This window comes from Cnephaeus nilssonii (assembly GCF_951640355.1).
Source record: "Cnephaeus nilssonii genome assembly, chromosome: 20".
NCBI lineage: Eukaryota > Metazoa > Chordata > Mammalia > Chiroptera > Vespertilionidae > Cnephaeus > Cnephaeus nilssonii.
The window spans coordinates 35,223,331-35,240,611 of NC_137091.1; positions in this window are offsets into that span (position 1 = coordinate 35,223,331).

Sequence of the window (17,281 nt, forward strand, 5' to 3'; positions counted from 1 at the left end):
GCCAGCTACCACTGCATCTCTTCCTTTCTCCTGCATAGGGACAAAGCAGCTTCCTTCCACCACCTTCCCTCCCAACTTGGGTTTGGTTATTCCTGCCTCTAGACTTGGACTTTGACCTCTGCTGAATCCTCTGCCTTCTTGGAAAACCAGAGGAAATCTGCCTTCCTCGAGAGCCACCTGAATGTTGTGCAGCCATAAAGCTCTCTTTTTACTGCTCCCTTAGCACCTTGGGGCCTTGGGGCTCCTGTGCCTTCTCACCAAAATGGCAGTGGAGCACAGTGGTGAGGGCATTGACTGAGGAGCCGGTGGCTCTGTGTTCAAATCAGAGCTGCACAGTTACCAGCTGGGGGGCCCCGGAGAAGTGATTTAATTTCTCCTTGCATCGGCTCCTCCAAACACCTGGAGGCCTCATCCAAACACAGAGTGCGGGGTCCATACCAGAGTTTTTCATTCCTGCAGCCTGGAATGGGGCCTGAGAATTTTCCTTCCAAACAAGTGCCCAGAAGATGCTGTTGCTGAGGGTGCAGGGACCCCACTTTGAGAACCATTGTCATAGTTGATGTAGAAGGTACCTGGAGATGAGTTAATATAAATCAGGTAGAATCATGTGGCAGGAAGTAAGGGCTAACAACTGTTAGTTATTAATGCCACTTATACCAGAGGATCTGGCCTTCTTTATTATTTATTCATTTATTTATTTTTAAGAGAACTTTAAATTATATTTTTCAATCACAGTTTACATTCAATATTATTCTGTATTAGTCTCAGGTGTACAGCATAGTGGCTAGACAATCATATATATTACAAAGTGTTTCTGCCAATATTTCCAGAACCCACCTGGCACCATACACATAGTTATTAAAATATTTTTTTTACAATTTTTTATTTTCAATTATAGTTGACATACATCATTATATTAGTTGCAGCGGTACACCCAAGTGACTGGACATTACATAACTTAATAAGTGACCACGCCAATAAATCCTGCACACATACCTTCACTTTTTTCACCTAACTCCCCAACCCTCCTAATCTGGCAACCAACAAAAAGTTCTCTATGAGTCTGTTTCTGTTCTGCTTGTCCATTTTGTTTGTAGATTCAATTGCTGATAGATATGTATTTACTGCCATTTCATTGTTCATATTTTTTATCTTTTTCTTATTAAAGAAGACTCTTCAGCATTTCATGTAATACTGGTTTGGTGGTGATGAACTCCTTTAGCTTTTTCTTGTCTGTGAAGCTCTTTATATGTCCATCAGGTCTAAATGATAGCTTTGCTGGATAGAGTAATCTTGGTTGTAGGTCCTTGATTTTCATCACTTTGAATATATCTTGCAAATCCCTTCTAGCCTACAAAGTTCCTTTTGAGAAATCAGCTGACAGTCTTATGGGAGCTCCCTTGTATGTGACTAACTGCTTTTCTCTTGCTGCTGTTAAGATTCTCTCTTTGAAAAAAAAAAGATTCTCTCTTTGTTTTTATCCTTTTGCCTTTTGATTATGATGTGTTTTGGTGTGGGCCTCTTTGGGTTCATCTTGTTTGAGACCCTCTCTGCTTCCTGGACTTTATGTCTGTTTCCTTCACCAGGTAGGGGAAGTTTCCTGTCATTATTTCTTCAAATAGGTTTTCAATTTCTTTCTCTCTCTCTTCTCCTTCCAGTACCCCCATGATGAAAATGTTGGTATGCTTTAAGTCAGTGATGGCGAACCTCTGACACGCGTGTCAGTGCCATTTCTGATGACACGCGGCCGCTGAGGCGGCCGCATGCCGAGGATGAAACATTTATGTTATTTAAACTATAAATATCACGAAATAATGTTTTTTCCTCAAAGGGACACACTACCCGAGTTATGCTCAGTTTTTTGGCAAAGTTTGAAACACCGAGCTCAAAAGGTTGCCCATCACTGCTTTAAGTTATCCAAGAGGCTCCTTATACTATGCTCATATAGGGGAGGAATCTTTTTTCTTGTTGCTCTTCTGATTGTGTGTTTTTTGCTTCCTTATATTCCAAATTGATTATTTGATTCTCAGCTTCATCTACTCTATTGTTGAATCCCTATAAATTATTCTTTATTTCAGTTAGTGTACCCTTCATATCTGACTGGTTCATTTTTATGCTATTGAGGTCCTCACTAAGTTCCTTTAGCATCCTTATAACCAGTGTTTTGAACTCTGCATCTAGTAGATTACTTGTATCCATTTTGTTTAGTTCTTTTTCTGGAGTTTTGTTCTGTTTTTTTCATTTGAGCCATGTTTCTTTGTCTTCTCATTTTGGTCCCCTCCTGGTATTTGTTTCTATGTATTAGGTAGAACTGCTATGTCTCCTAGGCTTGGTATTGTGGGCTTAGGGTGCACAGGCAAGGCCAAGCTGTGAAACAAGGCTGGGTGCTGCTAGTGCTGGGCCTAAGACTACTTAGTGAGAGGGATGGGACTTGCTGAGGCCAGATGCTGCTTGTTTAAGAGATTTTAGGAAAATATGAAGCATGAGCCAAGACAGGCCATTCCTGAGGTAAACCCAGCGGGAACAGTTTGGGTGGACTTGGAAGTTGGTGGGACAGTGTCTCAGGGAATCACCAAGGTGCGGCAAACATTGTGAGCCAGGTTGAGGGAGTCTCAGATATGGCACCCGTCTACAGGCTCCCTGGGGGAAGGGCTTATCAAAAGAACAATGGCTTCTGCCAGCACTTCTGTCTGGGAGAATGTTGCTCCTCCAGCTCTCCCCTTGATGCCAAATAATTCAGTTCCTTCCTGTATGTTTCTGGTGGCTTCCAAGCTACTGCCCCCATGCTGGAGCTCAGAGGGAGTGAGTATGAGTAAGTTTGTGCATGGGCCCTTTAAAAGGAACTTCCTGGGACTCCAACAGCTTCCGTCTCCCTCAGACTCAAACTCTGCTGGTTTTTACAACCAGAACTTACGGTAAATTCTCTTCCTGGCACTGGAACCCTGAGCTGGTGGGCCTAGTGTGGTACTCCTCAGGGGGTACCTTCACAGCTGAGGTATCCCTCCTGATTTTTATCCACCACACATGATGTGGCACCAGCCTTCCGAGCCTCTGCCCCTCCTACCAGCCCTGATGTGGCTTCTTCTTTAATTTCATAGTGGTAGGACTTGCATTCAGCTTAATTTCAGGTGGTTCTAAATGATGGTTGTTCTGTAGTTTAGTTGTAATTTTGATGTGATTGTGGGAGGAGGCAAGTACCACATTTGCCTACACCTCCATCTTGACTCAGTTATTACAATATTATTGACTATATTCCCTATGCTGTGCTTTATATCTCATGACTATTTTGTATCTACCAATTTATATTTCTTAATCCCTTCACATTTTTCACCCAGTCTGCCATTGCCCCCCTTCTCTTTGTCAACCATCAGTTTGTTCTCTGTATCTATGAATCTGTTTCTGTTTTGTTTGTTCATTTATATTGTTCTTTAGATTCCACATATGAGTGGAATGCTGCCTATGGTTTCTTCTAGGATTTTTATGGTTTCACAACTTATATTTAAATCTCTTATCCATTTTGAGTTTATTCTTGTGTATGGTATAAGTTGCTGGTTTGTTTGTTTGTTTTTTTGGTAGGTATCTGCGCAATTTTCCCAAACTACTTATTGAAGAGACTGTCTTAACTCCATTGTATTTTCTTGCCACTTTTCTCAAATATTTATTGAGTGTAATGTCTTGGGTTGATTTCTGGGTTTTCTGTTCTGTTCCATTGATTTATATGCCTGTTCTTGTGCCAATACCAAGCTTTTTTTATTTTTTTATTACAGTGGCTTTACAGTATAACTTGATATCTGGTATTGTGATCCCTCCAACTTTGTTCTTCTTTCTCAAGATTGCTGTAGCTATTTAAGGTCTCTTTTTTTGGTTCTATATAAATTTTTGAAATATTTGTTCTAGATCTGTGAAATATGCCATTGGTATTTTAACAGGTATTGCATTGAATCTGTAGATTGCTTTGGGTAGCATGAACATTTTAATGATGTTAATTCTACTAATCCATGACCATGGTATGTTCTTCCACTTGTTTATATCTTCCTCTATCTCTTTTTCAATGTCCTATAGTTTTCTGAGTACAGGTCTTTTACTTCATTGGTTAAGTTTATTCCTAATTATCTTAATTTTTTGTTGCAATGATAAATGGGATAGTTTGCTTATTTTTCTCTTTCTGACAACTCATTATTGGTCTATAAAAGTGCCACCGATTACTGGGTGTTAATTTTGTATCCTTCCACATTGCAAAATTCATTTGTTAAATACAGTAGTTTTTGGTGGAGTCTTTAGGATTTTCTATGTACAATATCATATTATCTGTGAATAATGAGTCTTACTTTCTACTTTTCAACTTGGATGTCTTTTATTTCTTCTTCTTGTCTGATTTCTGTAGTTAGGATTTCCAGCACTATGTTGAATAAGAGTGGTGAAAATGGACATCCCTGTCTTGTTCCTGTTCTTAGGGGAAATGGTTTTAGTTTTTGCCCATTGAGTATGATGTTAGCCATAGGTTTGTCATATATGGCCTTTATCATGTTGAGATAAAAGCCATACTCTCTATTCTCACTTTGCTGAGAGTTTTTATCAAAAATGGGTGTTGGATTTTGTCAAATGTTTTTTTCTGCGTCTATTGATATGATCATGTGATTTTTGCTTTTAATTTGTTTATGTGATGTATCACGTTTATTGATTTGTGAGTATGATATCAGCCTTGCATCCCTGGAATAAATCCCACTTGATCATGGTATATGATCTTTTATTATATTGCTGAATCTGATTTGATAATGTTTTGTTGAGGATTTTAGCATCTATGTTCATCGGGGATATTGGCCTGTAATTCTCTTTCTTTGTAGTATCTTTTTAAAAATGTCTTTGTAGTGTCTTTATCTGGTTTTAGAATTAGGATAATGCTGGCCTCATAAAAGAGCTTGGAAGTGTTCCTTCCTCTTGGATTTTTTGGAATAGTTTGAGGAGGATAAGTGTTGGTTGTTCTTTGATTGTTTTGTAAAACTCCCCGGTGAACCTGTCTGGACCAGGGCTTTTGTTTGCTAGGAATTTTTTGATTGCTGCTTCTATTTCATTAGTTGTTATTGTCCTATTCAGGTTTTCTGATTCCTCCTGATTCAGTTTTGGGAGGTTATATTTTTCTAGCAATTTATCCATTTCATCTACATTGTCCAGCTTATTGACATATAGTTGTTCATAGTATTTTCTTGCAATCCTTTGTATTTCTCTGAAGTCAGTTGTTACTTCTCTGCATTTGTTTCTGATTTTATTTAGTTAGGTTCTCTCTCTTTGTTTCTTTCTCTCTTTTTTTAAACATTTTGCTACATTTGCTTTAATTTCTATATATGTATGTACATGTATATGTATATACAGGGTGGGTGAAAAGTAGGTTCACAGTTGTGAGTACATGAAACAAAGTTTATTCTTGTACTTTTTAAAAATTATTGTATTACTAGAGGACTGATGCATGAAATTTGTGCAAGGGTAGGCCTTCGCAGCCCCTGCTGCCTTCCATTTGTTGTGCACATGACCGAGTGCATCACATGTGTGAAGGCACTAACATTATCTCCATCTTTCAGGCTTGGGCAGGGGCCACACAGCCAGGAGAGGAGTGATAGCCCAGGCATCTCAGTGGCATCTAGTTGCCTGTCTCCAATGCTTCCCTGGTGTGGGTGGAGTGGTGAGAGTCAAGCCACCCAAACTGGAGCCCATCGACCTCTTTGGAAGGAAGAGTGAAGGCACCAAAGCTACTGTTTCCAGGAGTTCTGCTCTCCCATCTTGCCTTTTTCACACAGCCCTGGCTCCAGAAACCAAGGCATACCCGTGGGCCTGTTGCCCAAATTCCTCCTGTTACAGGACCATGAGCAATGCCTGGAATCTGTGCGGCAGAGGCCTCAGACACACCTTCTTGATTTAAGTCCTCAGTGGATCCTCTGCTGAAGACCCTGTCTGCTAGCCTGAAGCCCCCATTGAGATCACTGTCTTATTTTTTAACTTCTAATTTTGAAATAATTATAGAGTCACAGGAAGTTGCAAAGAAAACAGGTCTGGTGTGTCCTTCGCCCCATTTCCTCCCATGGTTACTTCTTACATAATTATAGTGAAAAATCAAAACTAGGAATTTGGCATTGATCTAATGTGTGTGTGTAGCTCTAAGTCCCTTTATCGCACATCCAAATGTATGTAACCATTACTGCAATCAAAATGCAGAACATTTTTGTTACAAAATACTGATCTTTTTGTTAGCATAAAAGATCTCCCTATAGTCACATCCACTTCCCTTTTCCTTACTATCCATAAACCCTGGCAACCAGTAATCTGTTCTTCATCTCTATCATTTTGTCATTTCAAGAATCCTATCTAATAAAAGAGTAATATGCAAATTGACCATACCTCCGCTATGGCCACAAGCCATGCCCACCAGCCAATCAGGAGTGAATATGCAAATAAACCCAACCAAGATGGCTGAGGCCACGGAGAGCAGGAGGGAGGCTGAGGCCACGGAGAGCAGGAGGGTTTCCCAGCGATGGAGGAAGCCAAGCTTTTTGCCTGCCCTTGCCAGCCCAGGCCTCCTCTAAAGGCTACAAAGTTTCAATTATAGAAGGTAAATAAATCCCAACAAAAATGGCTGCGGCCACTGAGTGAGCAGAAGGCATGGCTCCACTCCAGGCTACAAAGTTTCAATTGTAGAAGATAAATAAACCCCAGATACCAGGGCCTCCGCTTGGGTCACTGGGGGGCATGGCCAAGCCTGCAAACCACCACAGGCCCCTCACCTAGGCCGCCCCACGTCCCAAGGGAACCCCCACCCTGCTCTGAGACAGCCTTCAGGGCAAACCAGCTGGCCCCCACCCATGCACCAGGCCTCTATCCTATCTAATAAAAGAGTAATATGCAGATTGACCATCACTCCAACACACAGGATGGCTGCCCCCATGTGGTCAAAGTTCCTGCCCCCATGTGGACACAAGATGGCCACCACAAGATGGCCAGCAGGGGAGGGCAGTTGGGAGGGACAAGGCCTGCAGGGGAGGGCAGTTGTGGGCAATCAGGCCAGCAGGGGAGAGCAGTTGGGAGGGACCAGGCCTGCAAGGGAGTGAAGTTGGGGGCAACCAGGCCTGCAGGAAAGGGCAATTGGGGGGAACTGAGGCCTGCAGGGGAGAGCAGTTGGGGGGGGGGGACCAGGCCTGCAGGGGAGGGCAGTTAGGGGCAAATAGGCTGGTAGGGAAGCAGTTAGGCATCAATCAGGCTGGCAGGGGAGTGGTTAGGGGTTGATCAGGCTGGCAGGCAGAAGCTGTTAGGGGCAATCAGTAAGGCAGGCAGGTGAGCAGTTGGGAGCCAGCAGTTCTGGATTGTGAGAGGGATGTCTGACATCCCTCAAGTGGTCCCAGATTGGGGAGAGTGCAGGCTGGGCTGAGGGACACCTAGTGTTACATAAAAGGAATCATTTGGTATGTGACCCTTGGAGATTGGCTTTTTTTCCCCCCACACTCAGCATAATGCCCTTAGAATTGTCCAAGTTGTTGCATGTATTAATATTCTGTTCCTTGTTATTGCTCTGTAGTACTCAATGGATAGATGTATAGTGAGGGAGATGTTGATTGTTTCAAGTTTGGGGCTATTACAAATAATGCCGCTATGAACAATCATGTACAAGTTTTTGTGTGAACATAAGTTTTCATTTCTTTTTCCTTTTTTTAAATCCTCACCTGAGGAGTGAGGATATATATATATATATATATATATATATATATATATATATATATATATATTTAATATATTTTATTGATTTTTTACAGAGAGGAAAGGAGAGGGATAGAGAGTTAGAAACATTGATGAGAGAGAAACATCAATTCAGCTGCCTCTTGCACACTCCCTACTGGGGATGTGCCCGCAACCAAGGTACATGCCCTTGACCAGAATCGAACCTGGGACCTTTCAATCCGCAGGCCGACGCTCTATCCACTGAGCCAAACTGGTTAGGGCGAGGATATTTTTTACCATTGATTTTTAGAGAGTAGAAGGGAGGGGAGAGAGAGACAGAAGAGAGAGAGACACACACATCAATTGATTACCTCTCACTCATCCCCTGGTCTGGGCTGGGAATTGGACCTGCAAGCGAGGTACTTGACCAGAAATCGAAACTGTGACCCTTCAGTCCAAGGGCCAACTCTCTAACCACTGAGCAAAGCAGCCAGGGCAAGTTTTCATTTCTTGGGATAAATGCCTAGGAATGCAATTACTGAATCATGTGGCAGGAGTATTTTGTTATTTTTTAAAGAAACTCACAAACTATTTTTCAGAGTGGCTGTACCATGTTTACATTCCCAACAATAATGTATAATTTATTCAGTTTTACTGCATCCTCAACAGCTTTGGTAGTGTCATTATTTTTATGTTTTCTAATAGGTATATAGTGATATCTTATGGCCTTGATTTGCATTTCACTAATAACTAGTGATGTTAAACACCTTTTTGGGTGCTTATTTGCCATTTGTATATTCTCTTTCATGAAATGCCTCTTTGTGTCTTTTGCCCATCTTCTAATTGGGTTGTTTGACTTTTAAATATTTAATGTTGAGTTTTAAGAGTTCTTTATATATTCATTCTGAGTCCTTTGTCAGATATGTGGTTTGCAAATATTTTTCTCCAAGTCTGTAGTTTGTCTTTTTATTCTCTTTTTAAAAATATATTTTTATTGATTTCAGAGAGGAAGGGAGAGGGAGAGAGAGATAGAAACATTAATGATGAGAGAGAATCATCGATCTGCTGCCTCCTGCACTCTCCCTACTGGGGATTGAGCCTGCAACCCTGGCATATGCCCTGACCGGGCATTGAACTGTGAACTCCTGGTTCATAGGTTGATGCTCAACCTTGAGCCAAACCAGCTGGTCTCTTTTCATTCCCTTAAAAAAGTTTTTCATAGAGAAAACAAATATTCATTTTAATTAAGTCCAATTTATTGATTTTTAGATGTCATGCTTTTGGTCACATGTCTAAGAACTCTTCATCAGGCTCGAAGTCTCCAACATTTTCTTCCATGTTACCTTCTAAAGTTTATAATTTAATGTTTCACATGAAAATCTATGACTCACTTTGAGTTAATTTTTGTATGAAGTGTGAGGTTTAGGTTGAGGTTCATGTTTGCTATGGATATCCAATTGCTTTGCCACCATTTGTTGAAAAGACTATCTTTCACCCATTGAATTGATTTTTGATCCTTTATCAAAAATCAGTTGGTCATTCTTGTGTGAGGTTGTTTCTGGGTTCTCTAGTCTGTTCAATTGATCTATATGTTTATATCTCCACCAATATCACACAGTTTTGATTATTGTATATTACTTCATACTAAGCCTAGAAATCAGGCAAAGTGATTATTCTCCCTTTATTCTTCTTTTTCAGAAATATTTTTTATTCTAGTTCTTTTGTCTTTCTGTATAATTTTAGAATAATCTTGTTCATAACTACAAAAATCTTCCTGGTATTCTGATAGTAATTGGATGAAATCCTATATAAGAAAAGCCTAATATGCAAATTGTCCCCTCTACCAGGAGTTCGACCGCTTGCTATGGCGTGTGCTGACCACCAGGGGGTGGGTGTTGGTGATGTGGCACTGGCAGCGGGCAGCAGTGGAGTCAAGAGCGGGATTGTGGTGGGATGTTGGAGCAGGTGAGTGGGCGGTGCCAGGCCAAGGCAGGTGTGAGCCAGGGGCTGATCGCCATGCTGATTGCTCCGCAGACAGCAACCAGCAGTGGGGAGCAGGGCTGCCACCCAGCTCTCAGGTGCTGCGGGAGGCAGGCAGGGGGCCCAGCCTTGATTGATTGCCCTGCAGACTGCGAACAGCAGTCAGCATGCCCTGATCACCCAATCGGGGCTGGGCCCCAGGCTTGGATGGGGAACAGGGTTGAGGGGGGGGGGGGGGCCTGCGACCTCTCGCCTGCTACTTGGGGGCGGGGGTGACAGGGACAGAGATGCAGTGAGAATGCAGGATGTCTGAGCTCGCTCTCACTCCCCCTGCTACTCTCCCCGGAAAGCCAGGGCTTGTGAGCAGGGGAAGCCCCCATGCTCAGGTGCCCCGGGACTGCAAGGAGCCTGCCCCGCACCCATACGGCCTCTTCTGGGTGAGCCGGGCTGCAGGCGCTGGGACCGCAGGGGACAGTCGGGCTCCCAGTGGGTTCGCCCAGGAGCTGGTCTGTGAGGCTGGCTAGGAGAGAATCCGCTGCCCGCCCCAGCCTGTGGTGTCCAGCCACGCTCACCACATCCCCAGAGGAGACTTGGGCACCGTGACTCAGGTGGAAGGGGGTGCATGGGGACCTGGGGGCCCAGGTGCTGCCCAGGGCCCAGAGGTCAGCTGGGACCTGCCCTTCCATGCCAGATGCTTGTGTTTCAATTGCCGGCCAGAGCTAGGGACTGCACTCATGCATGAATTTCGTGCACCAGGCCTTTAGTATGTATATAAATTTGAGAATAAATGACATTTTTACTATGTTTAGTCTTCCAGTTCATTAACATGGTATTTATTTAGGTCTTCTTTGATTTTTTTTCAGCAGTGTTTTATAGTTTTCTGTATATGAGTCTTATATATGCTTTGTTAGATTGACTATGCTTAAGTACTTCTTTTGTTAAGCCATTATAAATGGAATTGTATTTTAAATTTCAGTTTCCATATGTTCATTGTTAGCACAAAAAAATGTGACTAATTTCTGTGTTGATCTTGAATTCTGTAACCTTGCTGAACTCACTTATTAGAAAAAATTTTCCCCCTTGGGATTTTCTACATAGAACATTGTGTTATGTGCAGATAGGGATGGTGTAATTTATTCCTTTCAGATTTATATGCTTTTTATTGCCTTTCTTTACCTAATGGTGCTGTCTAGAAGTTTTAGTATTATCTTGAATAGGAATGGTGAGAAGTGAACATTTAGTCTTTTAGTGCTGAAGTTTTTGTAGGTTAGTTATAGGCTATTACATTGCAGATTTTTCTTTCTATTTCTAGTTTTCAGAGAGTTTTAATCATGAATGGGTGTTGACTATTATAAAATTTATTTTCTGCAACAATTTATATAATCGTGTGATTTTTTTCTTTATCTTATTAATATGAGAGTACATTAGTTGATTTTCAAATATTGAACCAGCCCTGCATCCCTCGAATAATATACTTGGTCATACTGTATAATTCTTTTTATATATTACTGGATACTATTTGCTAATATTTTGTTAAGGATTTTTGCATCTATATTATGAGGAATATTTGTTTGTCTTTTTTTGTATTATCTTTGTTTTGTTGGTTTATTTTTTTCTGATTTGGCTTCATGGTAATACTGGTTTCATAGAATGAACTGGAAGAGATTATGTAGAATCAGTGTTAATTCTTTTTTAAATGTTGAGTAGATTATGTGGGCTGGAAGTTTCTTTTTCAGGTTTTAAATTACTTTAGTCGTTATAGGACTATTCAAGTTACCTAATTCATATTAAGTGAATTGGGGTATTTTATACTTTCTGAGAAATTGATCCATGTAATCTGAATTGTCAAATTTATGTAGGTAGAGTTGTTCATAGTATTCTATTATTATTATTAATTTTAATTTCAGAGAGAAAGGGGGAAGGAGAGAGATAGAAACATCAGTGATGAGAGAGAATCATTGATAGGCTGCCTCCTGCACACCCTCTACTGAGCCACACCACTGGGCCTTATTATCTTTTTTATGTTTACAGGGTCTATAGTGATATGCCCTGCTTAATTCTCAATATCAGCAATTTGTCTCCTGTATTTTTTAAAAAAAAATTTCAGTCTTGCTAGAGGTTTGTCAATTTTGTTGATCTTTTTTATGAAGAAGATATTTTATTTTCTCTTATTTTTGTTTTGTTTTCAGTTTCATTGATTTATATTTTTATATTTATGATTTCCTTTGTTATGCTTGCTTTGTTTTTTTTCTCTTATTTTTCTAGTTTCTGGAGATGGAATTTTATATTATTGATTAGAGACTTTTCTTCTTTTACTATATAAGCATTTACTACTATACAATTTCCTCAAGTGCTTTGGCCTGTCCCACAACATTTGGTAAGTTCTATATTCAATTTCTTTTAGTTCAATGTACTTTTATTTCTCTTGAGTTTCTCTCTCTGACCCATAGATTATTAAGAAGTGTGCTGTTTAGTTTCTAAGTATTTGGGGATTTTCCTGTTATTGATTTCTAGTTTAATTTCTTTTTGGTCAGAGAATATACTCTGTATGATTTAAATTATTTCAAAAATTTTCAGGCTTGTTTCATGACCCTAAATTTGGTTTATCTTGGTATATGTTCCATGGGTACTTGAAAAGAATATGTATTACCCTGTTGTTGGGTGTAGGCATCGATAAATGTCCATTAGATCCTGTTGGTTGATGGTATTGTTGAGTTCTTATGTATTCTTGCTGATTTTCTATCTAGTTGTTCTATCAACTGTTAAAAAAGGAGAGTTAAAATTTCCAACTGTAACAGTGAATTTGTCTATTTCTCCATTCATTTCTATTGGTCTTTGTTTACATATTTTGCAGTCTGTTGTTTGGTGTATACACATTTAGGATTACTATGTCTTCTTGGTGGATTGACTCCTTCCTTATTATATAATATTCTTCTCTGGCTTTGGTAATTTTCCTTGTTCTGCAGTCTACTTTATCTGTTATTAATATAGCCACTCCTACTTTCTTTTGAATAATGTTTGCATGATTTAGCCTTTTACATTATTTTACCTATATAATTATACTTATAGTTATTTCCTTATAGATAGCATATAACTCTGTCAATCTCTGTCTTTGCATTTATGTATTTGGACCATTTACATTTAATGTGATTATTTAATGCTAAGGCATAAGTCTGCCACTTTACTTCTTGCTGTCTCTGTTTTTTCTTTTTCTTTTTCTACCTTCATGTGGACTTCTTAAACAAATTTTAAACTTCCATTTTTATTCATCTACTAGGGGCCCAGTGCACAAATTTGTGCACCTTGAAAGGACCTGTGGGCCATGAGGCTGCAGTAGGCACAGAGGGGTGGGTCTCGGTCCATCCTCCATGCCCCCGCCCAGCCTCTCCCATCACTGCCCTCGGTCCCCTGTTGGCTGACAGCCCTGCTCTCGCTGCCACTCCCCGCACCAATGGCGCTGGCCCCACTCTCACCCGCTGATGGCATGGAGCGATTGGGGCCAGTGCCAGCAGTGGGTGCGAGCAGCTGCTGCTGCCCCAATTGCCCTTCAGGAGCAAGGGGAGGTGCAGAAGTCCTCAGGGGCAATCGGGGCTGGCAGAGCCGCTCACACCTGCTGATGGCACTGAGCTCTGGCACTAGCTGCAGGTGCAAGCAGGGCTGGTACCAGCCTTGGGTGTGAGTGATGGCTCCGGTGCTGGCAGAAGGTGCAAGCAACAGGCAGGACCACGGTGCGAGGGAGCAAAGAATTTTCAGTAACCACCAGATGACAGCGATAGCGACTGGTGCCCCGCCTTGATCTGGTGCCCCCGCTCACCTGCTTCACCATCCCAACAGCCAACATCTGCCATGTTCCGCACTCTGCCTCCTGCTGCCAATGGCTGCCATGTTCTGTGCGTACCCCCTGGTGGTCAATGCACATCATAGCAACTGGCTGTTTCGTTGTTTGGTTGTTTGCATATTAGCCTTGCCAGCACAGCTTTTTAGTATGTCATGTCATACAGTGTTTTTAGTGGTTGTTCTATTACATTATATATAATTTATCAGTCTACTGGTTTCAACATTTACCAATTCAAGCAAAGTGTAGAAATCTTGCCTCCCTTTACATCCTTTATCTTTTCTTGCTTCTAATATAATTGTCTCAAATATTTCCTCTACATACACTGGGAACAGTATTGCACAGTGTTATAGGTTTTGCTTTGACTGTCAAACATAATTTAGAACACTCAAGAAGAAAAGTCTATTGTATTTATCTATAGAGAAAACCTACAGATAAATACAATAGACTTTTCTTCTTGAGTTTTCTAAATTATGTTTAGAAAACTCAAGAAGTTTTCTCAAAACTTCCCTACTGTTGTTCTAAGATTCTTTTATTTATTTATTTATTTATTTATTTATTTATTTATTTATTTATTTATTTATATTTTATTTTATTTTTTTGGTAGAGTGATTTTTTTATTTTATTTTTTCAGTCTTTTATTTTATTAATTTAATAAATCTTTATTTTTCAGATTATTACAATTATTACTCTTCCCCCCCCCCATAGCTCCCCTCCACCTGGTTCCCACCCCACCCCATGCCCTTACCCCCGCCCCCGACTGTCCTCATCCATAGGTGTACAATTTTTGTCCAGTCTCTTCCCGCACCCCCACACCCCTTTGCCCCTGAGAAGTCCACTTCCTTTCTATGCCCCTGATTCTATTATATTCACCAGATTGTTCTGTTCATCAGATTTTTTATTCACTTGATTTTTAGATTCACTTGTTGATATATATGTATTTGTTGTTCATAATTTTTATCTTTACCTTTTTCTTCTTCTTCCTCTTCTTAAAGAATACCTTTCAGCATTTCATATAATACTGGTTTGGCAGTGATGAACTCCTTTAGCTTTTTCTTATCTGTGAAGCTCTTTATCTGACCTTAAATCTGAATGATAGCTTTGCTGGGTAGAGTAATCTTGGTTGTAGTTTCTTGCTATTCATCATTTTGAATATCTCTTGCCACTCACATCTGGCCTGCATAGTTTCTGTTGAGAAATCAGCTGACAGTCGTATGGGTGCTCCCTTGTAGGTAACTAACTGTTTTTCTCTTGCTGCTTTTAATATTCTCTTTGTCTTTTGCTCTTGGCATTTTTATTATGATGTGTCTTGGTGTGGCCCTCTTTGGATACCTTTTGTTTAGGGTTCTCTGCGCTTCCTGGACTTGTAAGTCTATTTCTTTCACCAGGTGGGAGAAGTTTTCGGTCATTATTTCTTCAAATAGGTTTTCAGTATCTTGCTCTCTCTCTTCTTCTGGCACCCCCATAATTCTGATGTTGGTACACTTGAAGTTGTCCCAGAGGCTCCTTAAACTATCTTCATATTTTTGGATTCTTTTTTCTTTTTGCTTTTCTGGTTGGGTGTTTTTTTTTTGCTTCTTTGTATTTCAAATCTTTGACTTGATTCTTGTGATCCTCTAGTCTGCTGTTAGATCTCTGTATAATATTTTTTATTTCAGTCAGTGTATGTTTAATTTCTAGTTGGTCCTTTTTCATATCCTCGAGGTCTGGCTAAATTTATCCGCCTTTTCTAGGAAGTTCTTGAAAAACCTTATAACCATGGTTTTGAATTCTATATCCAGTCATTTATTTTCCTCCATTTCTTTCGTTTGTGATCTGTTACCTTGTCTCCGCATTTTTGCTGCTTCCCTGAGTTGGTAGGGTAGCTTTGTGTGCTAGGTTTCCTATATGGCCCAGTGGCTCAGCCTCCCCAGTCACCTGAGGTGGACACTCTTGGTACACCCCTTTGTGGTCTGTGTGTACAGCCTTGTTGTAGTTAAGTCTTGATTGTTGTTGGTATCACTGGGAGGAATTGACCTCCAGGCCAATTTGCTATGTGTATCAGCTTTGTCTACGCCGGGAGACCTGTGCTGGAGACAGCCTTATAGGACCAGACTTGCAAAATTGCAAAAGCCTCTGTGCTCAGCTTGGATGGGGTGGAGTCTCAGGGCTGAGCAGACAGTCTTGGCTTCCCATCAGCCCTGCCCTTGTGCACGCGCCTCCAGACCTCTGCCTTCCACGGTTCCCCTGAGTTTCCGCCTGACAGTCCAGATTGCCCCAGGCTCGCCCAGAACTGGGGTTCAGTGTAGTCAAAACTGGGGTTCAGTGCAGTCGGGAGCTTCTGACTCCCTTCCGCTAGGGAGAGCTAGCGGCAACCTCAGCAGTTAGTCCTCTCTGCGCGCACTTGCACGTCTCCAGACCCCTGCCTGCCGCGGCTTCCCCGAGCCTCTGAGTCTCCATGTGCCTTTCACTCTACCTGACAGTCCAGACTCCCCCCGTATGAGCCTGGGTCCACGGCGTTTTGCCTGGAACTGGGGTTCAGTGCAGTCGGAACTGGGGTTCAGTGCAGTCGGGGGCTTCCTTCCCTCTCCCGCCAGAGAACGCCAGCCAGGCACTCAGCCACCCTTCCTCTCTGCGCGTGTGTCTCCATACCTCAGTCCTTTGCAGCTTCTGTGATTCTCCATGTGCTTTCCTCCTTCCTTCTAGTTGTAGAATTTCCACTCAGCCAGCTTTCCTGTGGTTCTGGATGCTGTCCGTTCTGTCTTTTAGTTGTAGTTTTGAAATTGTTGTGCGAGGCAGCAGTTTAGGTGTTTATCTTTGCCACCATCTTGATTTCTCCCCTGATGAAGTTCTTCATTGCCCATTTTTTTATTGGATCATTTATCTTCCTTTTATTAAGTTGTATAAGTTGCCTGTAGATGTTGGAGATTAAACCTTTATCAGTGATAACATTTGCAAATATGTTCTCCCATACAGTGGGCTTTCTTGTTGTTTTGTTGATGGTTTCTTTTGTTGTGAAAAAGCTTTTTATTTTGATGTAGTCCCATTTGTTTATTTCCTCTTTAGCTTCCATTGCCCTAGGAGCAGTATCAGTGAAGAAGTTCTTTCGGCATATGTCTGAGATTTTGCTGCCTGTGGATTCCTCTAGTATTTTTATGGTTTCCTGTCTTATGTTTAAGTCCTGTATTCATTTTGAGTTTATTTTTGTGTATGGTGTAAGTTGGTGGTGTTTCATTTCTTTATCAACCACTGTAACAAAAATAAAATAATTGACAGTTTGGTGTTTTTATTTTTGTTTGGTTTCATTTCTCCATTGACAAACTTCTCAGTTACTCACATTTTTGTATTATAAATAAGTCTTAGCTAGTCCTCGCAGTGGTCTGTACAGTGATGAGAAGACATGGTATTGGTCTTAAAATAGTTAGCATTTATTCTAGGTAATGATTTGCCCAAGAGTTGGTTTCCTGTTTTGAAAAACACTACATTAGGAGGGAAAAAGAGGCCAAGTACCCTCTTTGAGGGCACAGAGTTGAACCCACATTTCTTATGAACAAAGACAAGTGCTTAGGTACAAAATAACATCAGTTATTTGCACAGTATTGCTATGAATCTACACACATTTTAAATACATTAAAATATTTTGTATTTCTCCATAAAGTCTTCTTATGTTTAACTAGAGGCCCAGTGCATGAAATTCGTGTACTGGTAGGCTCCCTTGTGGCTGCTGGCTGGGTACTCCCTCCCTTCCCCCGGCTACCTGCCACCACCAACAGCTGGGGCCTCCTG